The sequence below is a fragment of the Physeter macrocephalus genome, chromosome 9, assembly GCF_002837175.3.
Source record: "Physeter macrocephalus isolate SW-GA chromosome 9, ASM283717v5, whole genome shotgun sequence".
In the NCBI taxonomy this organism is placed as follows: Eukaryota; Metazoa; Chordata; class Mammalia; order Artiodactyla; family Physeteridae; genus Physeter; species Physeter macrocephalus.
In genome coordinates, this window is record NC_041222.1 from 155,030 (window position 1) to 164,309 (window position 9,280).

General features: G+C 45.9%; 1 protein-coding gene across 1 annotated transcript in view; it reads right to left on the reverse strand.

The window, feature by feature from the left end:
• The window catches only part of CFAP157 (cilia and flagella associated protein 157), a 25,814-nt gene that overhangs the window by 2,633 nt on the left and 13,901 nt on the right, over positions 1-9,280 (reverse strand). The gene's annotated exons all lie outside the window — the stretch shown is intronic.

A 9,280-nucleotide genomic window follows, 5' to 3' on the forward strand; every position in this document is an offset into this window, starting at 1 on the left:
ATAAAGAAGAAAATACCATGTGTTACTTGTATACTTGAAAAAAACCAAAAAGAAAAATCACTTGTAATCCTGCCAACCCAAAATGCATAATTAACATTTTAGTTTATTTCCTACTCGCTTTCCCCATGAACTTTTACCTAGCAAAGATCATGTGGCATATATAATTTCGTATCATGCTTTTTTTCCGTAAGAAAACTCATTTCTCCATGTTAATAAAAATGCTTCCTAGGATCTTAAATGCCTGCATAATAGTCCCTAGTTTGGTCAACAATTTTCCCAATCGCCATTTAGATTATTTCCCATGTTTCAGCGTGGTGAAAAACTGGGAACAAATATATCAAATAATAAGGCAGTGGTTAAGTCAATTAGGTTACATTTGTGCAATGGACACTATGTACCCGTTAGAAATAATGATGTGGAAAATAGCCACTCATTCACTCCATACCACTGTTTGCCAGTCACTGGACCCAGCACCAGGGATGAACAACAGCAGACATGGCACTGCTCCTTCGGAGCTTACACTCTAGTGACGGAAGCAGACCAAACAAAAGTGCAATCACGGCTTCTCACAAATGCTCTAAGGTAAATAAATAAGGGCCGTGGTAGAAAGGAAAAAACCCAGTGTGGAGAGCTACCCTTAAGAGGGTATCAGAAAAAAAAAGATGAAAAAAACCCAAGAAACAAAAAACAAACAAAAAAACAGGAAAAAAAAGAAAAAGGGGACTTCCCTGGCAGTGCAGAGGTTAGGACTCCAGGCTTCCACTGCAGGGGGCACAGGTTCAATCCCTGGTTGGGGAACTAAGATCCCACATGTGGTGGGCAAAAAAAAAAAGGGAGGGCGGGCTCAGGCACGGCCTCCCTGAGGAATACGCCAGGCATTCAAAGGCTGGGAGAGGGGCACGGGGAGGCACAAAGGCTCGAGGGGGAAAAAGGCAAGAGAGCTTGACAGCTTCTTGGAACTGAAGCCGGTAGAAGCTGAGGCTGGAGGCCAGATCACAGGGGACCTTGACGGGAGTACAATTTTATCTGAAGGGCACCGGAAAGCCACCGAGGGTAGGGACGTCATCTGATGTGCTGTTGAGATGAGATTGGACGGGGGCAAGAATTGAAGCAGGAGTACAGTCAGGACGCCTTCTCAAGGGCTCATCCATGGCTGGTGGCAGTGGACATGGCGAGAAGAGGGTGAATTTGATATCTACTTGGACGTATAGCCAACAGGGCTAGCTGCTGAATTGGGTGTGGGGGAAAAGTAAAGAAAGGAAACAGGTAACTCCTAGCTTTTTGGCTTAAACAAGAAATGGCTGTAGAGACACAAAAGATTTAGAGGGAGGAAAGAACTGATCTGTAGGAGAATACCCAACGTCCTTTTTTTGATTAAAGACTGAGACGGCTGGGCTTCCCTGGTGGCGCAGTGGTTGAGAGTCCGCCTGCCGATGCAGGGGACACGGGTTCGTGCCCCGATGCGGGAAGATCCCACATGCCGCGAAGCGGCTGGGCCCGTGAGCCATGGCCGCTGAGCCTGCGCGTCCGGAGCCTGTGCCCCGCAATGGGAGAGGCCACAACAGTGAGAGGTCCACGTACCACAAAAAAATAAAAAAAAATAAAAAAAATAAAATAAAAAGACTGAGACAGCTAAGAGACGTCCGAGGGGAGATACAGGGAGGGTAGCTGGAGCTTGAAAGACTGACCTTTAGCTACAGTTTAAAATCTGGGCATTATTACCACATAGAGGTGAGGTTGGAGAAGATCCCAAATGCTTGTAGGACCAGTAAGATGGGATGGAAACGTGGTCTTTATTGACAAGCATTCTTGTGAAACAATAAGGATGAAGCCAGTTTAAAATGGGTGATGAGGAAGACAGACTATCTCAACAACTTTTTCAAGAGGGTTTCCTATAAGGTAGCAGAGAAAAGTATAAAAGCTAGACGGTGTAGACAGAGAATGTGAAATCAAGGAAGGGTTTTTCTTTTTTTTTTTTGAAATGAAAGCTTTTCTTCAGTTATTTTTACTTAATACCAATTCTTTTTTAAAAATATTTATTTATTTATTTATTTTTATTATTATTATTTTTTTTTTGTGGTATGCGGGCCTTCCCCTGTTGTGGCCTCTCCCGTTGCGAAGCACAGGCTCCGGACGCACAGGCTCAGCGGCCACGGCTCACGGGCCCAGCCGCTCCGCGGCACGTGGGATCCTCCTGGACCGGGGCACAAACCCGTGTCCCCTGCATCGGCAGGCGGACTCTCAACCACTGCGCCACCAGGGAAGCCCCGAAAAAAATTTATTTATTTTTAATTTATTTATTTTTGGCTGTGTTGGGTCTTCGTTGCTGCGCACGGGCTTTCTCTAGTTGTGGCGAGCGGGGGCTACTCTTTGTTGCAGTGCGTTATTTTTAATTTATTTATTTTTGGCTGTGTTGGGTCTTCGTTGCTGCGCACGGGCTTTCTCTAGTTGTGGCGAGCGGGGGCTACTCTTTGTTGCGGTGCGTGGGCTTCTCACTGTGGTGGCTTCTCTTGTTGTGGAGCACAGGCTCTAGGCGCGTGGGCTTCAGTAGTTGTGGCTCGCGAGCTCAGTAGTTGTGGCTCGCGGGCTCAGTAGTTGTGGCTCGCGGGCTCCAGACCGCAGGCTCAGTAGCTGTGGTGCACAGGCTTAGTTGCTACAAGGCATGTGGGATCTTCCCAGACCAGGGCTCGAACCCATGTCCCTTGCATTGGCAGGCGGATTCTTAACCACTGTGCCACCAGGGAAGTCCTTTGTTTTTTTAAGATGTGAGAAATTAGACTTTTTTTTTTTTTGGCCACTTTGTGAGGCTTGTGGGATCTTTGTTCCCCAGCCAGGGATACAACCGGGGCTCTGGCAGTGAGAGCATGGAGTCCTAACCACTGGACCACTGGGGGATTCCCAATTACAGCATTAAAAAAAAATGGTATTGGCGATAAACCAAAAGAGAGGGGGAGACTGATGATGCAGGAGAGAGGACGGATCATTCAAAGACTGAGGTCCCTGAGGAGGAGGAAGGGGCTGGGGTCTGAGACACAGGAAGAGAGCCTGACCTGGGATAGGAGGCAGGGCACCAGGTCCACCCAGTGGGGAGAGGCAGGGGACCAATGGTGGGCTGAAAGAGTGGTGGCAGAGGGGAGGGGCTTCCTCATTAGAAACGAGGTCACTGGCTCAGAGTAGGGACAGTGGTGCTGTATATGGAAGGTTTGAAGAAAGACGGTATCACACATCTTCCCAAAGATTGGGAAAGTGGATATCCTTTTAGTTCCCTGACGTACAGGGATCGAACCTGCTTCCCTGCAGTGGAAGCAGTGTCTTAACCGAGGGATCACCAGGGAAGTCCCGAAAGGGGATTCCCTACAGAGATGTTTTAGCATTTCTCTACAGTTTTAAGGGCTAATTTGAGGTCCATGTCCATAAATTTAAAGTAAAACCAGGCAGCTCAGTTGTGTGATTTTCTTTTTTCTTCCCCAGTAATGTTTGATTGTCCAGGTGTACGCCAGAAAGGAAAGAAAAGTTGGTTTCAACTAGGGTTAGAGTTTCCCCAGGTGAATAGAACAGAGGGAGAAAATATTCAAAATACATAGCTCTGGGAAAAAGGTATGCTACAACTATTTTTTAAAGGATAGGGCTTCCCTGGTGGCGCAGTGGTTAAGAATCTGCCTGCCAATGCAGGGGACACGGGTTCGAGCCCTGGTCCGGGAAGATCCCACATGCCACGGAGCAACTAAGCTGGTGCGCCACGACTACTGAGCCTGTGCTCTAGAGCCCGTGAGCCACAACTACTGAGCTCGCATGCCACAACTACTGAAGCCCACGCACCTAGGGCCTGTGCTCCGCAACAAGAGAAGCCACCACAATGAGAAGCCCATGCACTGCAACGAAGAGTAGCCCCCGCTTGCCACAACTAGAGAAAAGCCCTCGCGCAGCAATGAAGACCCAACACAGCCAAAAATAAATAAATAAATAAATAATTTTTTTAAAAAGGATATATGCATAGGAAAAAGTAGCAAATTTTAATCAAAATGATATTTTTGTGTGGTAAGATTATGATCAATCTTTTAAGTGCCAATTTGTGCCTTCCTATGTCCTCCCAAGCTTTTTACATTGAGCATGTATTAGGTATTATAATAGGAAAAATGCTCTGAAAGTAATGTGTCAGTGAACATCTTTGTGCCCAGGGCTTTTCTTTGCGCAAATTATTCTGTTAGGAGAGCTTTCTGGGTATGGAATGAATAGGTAAAGAGTATAAATATGCTGGGCTCTTGATAAATTCTGCTGAATTATTTTCCAAAAACACAATTTACACCCCCATCAGTACTCTGAGTGGCTCTCCAAAATAACATACTAACTGATAAAAAAATACCTTGAGGTTTGTTTGCTAACATGACAGCGGAAAAATGGTATATTTCACTGTCTTTTTTGTATTACCGAGGATGAACGTGTTCCTTTTTTTTTGCCACTACACACAATTAATTTAAATTCACTGACTTTAAATTCAACTCACCTTTTGATAGGGGAAGACAGAGATATAATCAGAAAATCAAAGCAAGGATCACAAGTCCTAAAGACTGGGAATACTGCTGCAGGTGCAAGCCTTCCTGCCTAGTGATTCCTGTTCCAAAATTCTCAGGGCCTGTATTTGCTGTGGGCGTTGCTGTCAGCCAATTACAATCCTGCCCTACATTTTTCTAATCCAATACCGAAAAGGAAACAAGGATTAGAGCCCATTTTAGCATTAAGAATCAAGTAGGTTGGGCTACTTCCTCACAAATAAGCCCTGACAATCACATTTCAACTCCCTTATAAGTCCTCTTTGTGTGGAGAGAAACAATAAAGCCTTCTGAGGCTGATGCAGCCAGAGGATCTTATTTCTGCATTCCAAACCATGTATATCTACAGCCAAAATGTCCGATCCACCACCACCTAGCCTGTGTATATGGGGCAGCTTCAGCTTCTCCATAATCGTGAGGACCATAGCCCTGGTGGACTCTGCTTCCCTCATGGCCAAAAGGCAAGAAAGCAGATTCCTTCTCAACCACATCCTGGGTAACTCCCAAACTCAACAAATCCCTCCCAAGTCCTGAGAAACACAGCAGGTGGTCTAGATTATCTGGGACGCCTTCAGATGCACCCAGTATACCAACTGGAGTCCCAAAGCGCAGGCTCTAGGGATAGCTGCAAACCCCTCCCCCGCCCCCCGCCCTCCCGGGGAGCCCTACCCTTACCGCCCTGGCAGCCATGGCTGCCCTCGGCAGTGACACATGTCAGGGAACCTAAGCCCATGGCACACCAAAACATCTGAAATAGCATGACTAATACTAGATGGGCTGGAAGCTTGGGAGAAGTGGGAGCATCACCAAAGTCCTCAAAACCACAGGGGATTCCAATATCCTGTGCTCTGAAGTCCCAGGGCTCCATGCTGCCCTGACACACGCACCAGGAGTCTAGTGCCCAGACACCGGAAGGAGAAGTGCCTCGACTCTGCTGAGGGATTTAAGGGAGTGTAAACTCAGGCCACAACTGCCCTCCTCTTTGACTGAAATTCCCTTCCACAGTACAGGGAATTTCTAGTTATTCCAGCTCAAGAGCGGCAGTTCTTCTGAAAGGCACCCTCTTAAATAAACCCCATTTGTGTGAGGGTATGAGGCTAGTTACTCAGGCAAAGGTCACTCCCACCCTCAAGATTAAGAAAAAAATGCCAAGGGAAGCACTAAAGTTAGATAGACCAGGGAAAATCCAGGTTCAGGCATTTGTTAGCTGTGGACCTTGAGCAAGTGTAAAACATTTTAGGCTTCAGTTTTCTCATCTGCAAAATAAAAATTATAATACTTTAATGACCAGTTGTGAAGATTAACGAGACAATATGCCTGGTAAGGTGTCTGGCACATACGAGGCACTAAATAAAAGGCACCCATTGTGATGTCACTATAAAAATATGTTATTCATACAGACAAGGAAATAAGAAAATTACAACACATCACTTCCACCAATCAAGATTTTTAATATAATGTAAAAATCCTATTAAAAAGAAATACATATTTAAAATACAGTTTTAAAATAATCACAAAAATATTTAGATATCAAACTCTACGGGTATTTAACCAAAAACTTCTAAACTTCTCTGACCCACAATAAACATGTGAATACTCTTTGGAATAACGGCACCAATGCGCCAATGTATATAAGTCTTAAGTGTAAATATAAAATTGAACAGAAGAACCCTTATACCACTTCTGAGGAGACAGAGAGTGACCTCTGTTTATCTAAGAAGAGATGCATTAATGCTGAAGCACAAGTCGGAGCCCCCAGAAAGTAAGATATTTCATGTCACAACACAGACAACAGGACTGTATTTTTAAGTTGCTATTACTTAACATCGTTCTGAGAATTCACTTAGACCAGAAAAGAACACGAGGTATAATACTGGTAAGAAGGATGCAGAGTTATCTGCCTGCAGAAATCATGGGAATCAACTGAAAAACTATTAGAAACATTAAAACCTTTAGTCGGGTGGCAGATACAAAATAAACACATACAAACCAAGAGGACTTTCACATGGCAACAGTAACCAGACTCCAGGAAGGCAGCTCCACTGTTTCCCAGTGCATACGGGGCTGGGAATCCACGCCCCGTCGATTCTACTCTACACGCTGCTGGTAATTCTGCTCTGAAGCAACAGCAAGCCTGTTCCTCTTTCCCTGACGGCAATTCAGATATCTGAGGACGGCAACCAAGCCTCTTTGAATGTCTTGCTCTGGGCTGAAGATCCTCCTTGCTACTAAACAAATGCATCTCCCTAGGTGGAATAAGTAAAGGCTACACAAAACAGGAGGAAACGGTTCAAATACTTGAAAACAAGCCTTCCCAGTACTCTCAAGATCCTTCCCTTAGAAAGACCCATGTACACAGAAACTACCAGCAACTAACTACGAACCACTTTAATTTTTTGCCTTATGATGTTTTTAATAATACAGAAGTAGCACATTCTTGTTGAAAAATTAACAATAGAGAGCTGTATAGTTACAAAGTGAAATTTCCCTCCTTACCCCCACTCTTGAGGGGAAACAACCCCTCAGGGTTTAGGGGGCAGCCTTCCAGATCCTTTTCCATGCACATACAGGCAAGCGTGGGATTGTAAACGCATAAACCCATGGCTCCTTGGCAGAGGCCTGGGGAAGTAAAATAACTTTCAATGATTCTACTTCTTTGGTGCTTAAAACATTGGAAAGAACTTTAGAGACCATCTCAGGCCAGAGTCTAGGTCCCTCATTTTCGGATTGAGATGCTCCTGGAAAACACAGCCATCTGGAGTGGGCAAGGCCACCAACTGGTCACTCCAGAGTGAGCAAAAATAGGTCTCTGGATCCCCATCCAAACGCTCTTCTCACTACACATACTGTCTCTCAGACACCAGCAGGGACTGGACTCTGCACTTGAACCTGGGTGTGCTTTTCTTTGTTATACTGCAACGATCACCTTGACCAAGTAAAGCAAAATAACTCTGATGGGTTTTGGCGCCAGATGGTTAAGGTTCAAATCCCTGCTCCTCCACTTACTAGCTGTGACTTTGGACAAGTTATTAAATCTGTGTCACAGTTTCCCCATCTATAAAATGGGCATGGCCACACATGCCTCATAGAGTTACTGTGAGGATTAAATGATTTAATGTGTGTAAAGCACTTAGTTCAGTCTTAGAATGGTACTTAGCACTGTTGGCTACCACCAGCGCCATCGGCATCTATTTTAAAGGTATCTGACCTTCCTAATAAGGGAGAACCCATGATTTCTAATTGGTTTCCTATTGCTCCTCCATGGAGTTTGTGATGTGTCTCCCGTTCTCCCGTTTGTTTCTCTCCATTCAACAATGATGACTTATTGAACACCTGCTATGTGCCAGACATCCTTCCAGGCATTGGAAAGACCACAATGAACAAGCTAAACAAGATTCCTGCCCTTAAGGTGTCTATACCTGATGTGGAGGGGAGAGACAGCCAATACACACAGGAGACAAAGAAGATCATTCTGGAGAGTGATAAGTGCTCAGAGGAAATTTTAAAGGTTAATGAACTAGAATGTGGCGGGGGTATGGGAGAAGGTCCTCTGAGGAGGTGATGAGGAGGAACTAACCCAGTGAAGATCTGGGGGGAGAGTTCTCCAGGCATAGGAAGAGCAGGTGCGAAGTCCCCAAGTCAGGATCAAGGATGGGGCAGTCTAGGAACAGAGAGACTCAGCAAGCTCAGAAGAGGAGAGAGTGGCCCAGGCTGGTCTTTAAGGTAGCAACAACTGGCTGAGGACTCCACAAGTCACCCACTGTATTCGGTTCCTTGAACACTAAGCCTCATTCATTCACCTTCAAACATGACGACTCCCTCCCCCGCTCCCTGCACCCCGCCTCCCTGCACCCACCCTCCTGTCCCGTCTCTGGCATCTGGCATAAAATAATGATTCAGCAAATGCCCGCAGGATGAATGAACCCCCTGAGTGGCACAGCTAAGCAGTGCTTGCTGGTAGTGAAACAGACAGTTCTGTTCAAGGCTGAGTGAGGTGACCCCACCCGGGAGCTCTCCTCAACCTCCCACACCCCCCTCCTGGGGCCACCACTCTCCTGACACCCACCCCCCAAGATTCAGAACCCCCAGTTCAGAAGTCTCAGAGACTCTTTCACAGGGATTGCTGGGGAGAGAGCTCTCTCTATTCTTGAGGAACATGACAGGTAAACTATGGCTATTCTGGCCAGTCCAAGTTCACAAGCCAGAAGGATCTAGAAATGTTTTCCCCTTAACTCTGCTTATTCAAATTCAGTGAGGAGTGTGGTATTATGTGAAGGTACAGATACACATGCTCATATCCAAAGTTTCTGCTATCCTAGCATTTCTCTATATACTAATTTTTAACCAGTGTCTGAGATACCAAGAGCCTTAGCCAAAATACTTTTAAAAGCTCTTATTAAAGAAAAAACTCAATCAATAATTTAGTCCCAATAAAGAAAAAGTACCCCCATACAGTAATTCAAGACTTACTATATAGGGCTTCCCTGGTGGCGCAGTGGTTGAGAGTCCGCCTGCCGATGCAGGGGACACGGGTTCGTGCCCCGGTCTGGGAAGATCCCACATGCTGCGGAGCGGCTGGGCCCGTGAGCCATGGCCGCTGAGCCTGTGCGTCCGGAGCCTGTGCTCCGCAACAGGAGAGGGCACAACAGTGAGAGGCCCGCGTACCAAAACAACAACAACAACAACAAAAAACCCAAACATTTGGGCTTCCCTGGTGGCGCAGTGGTTGA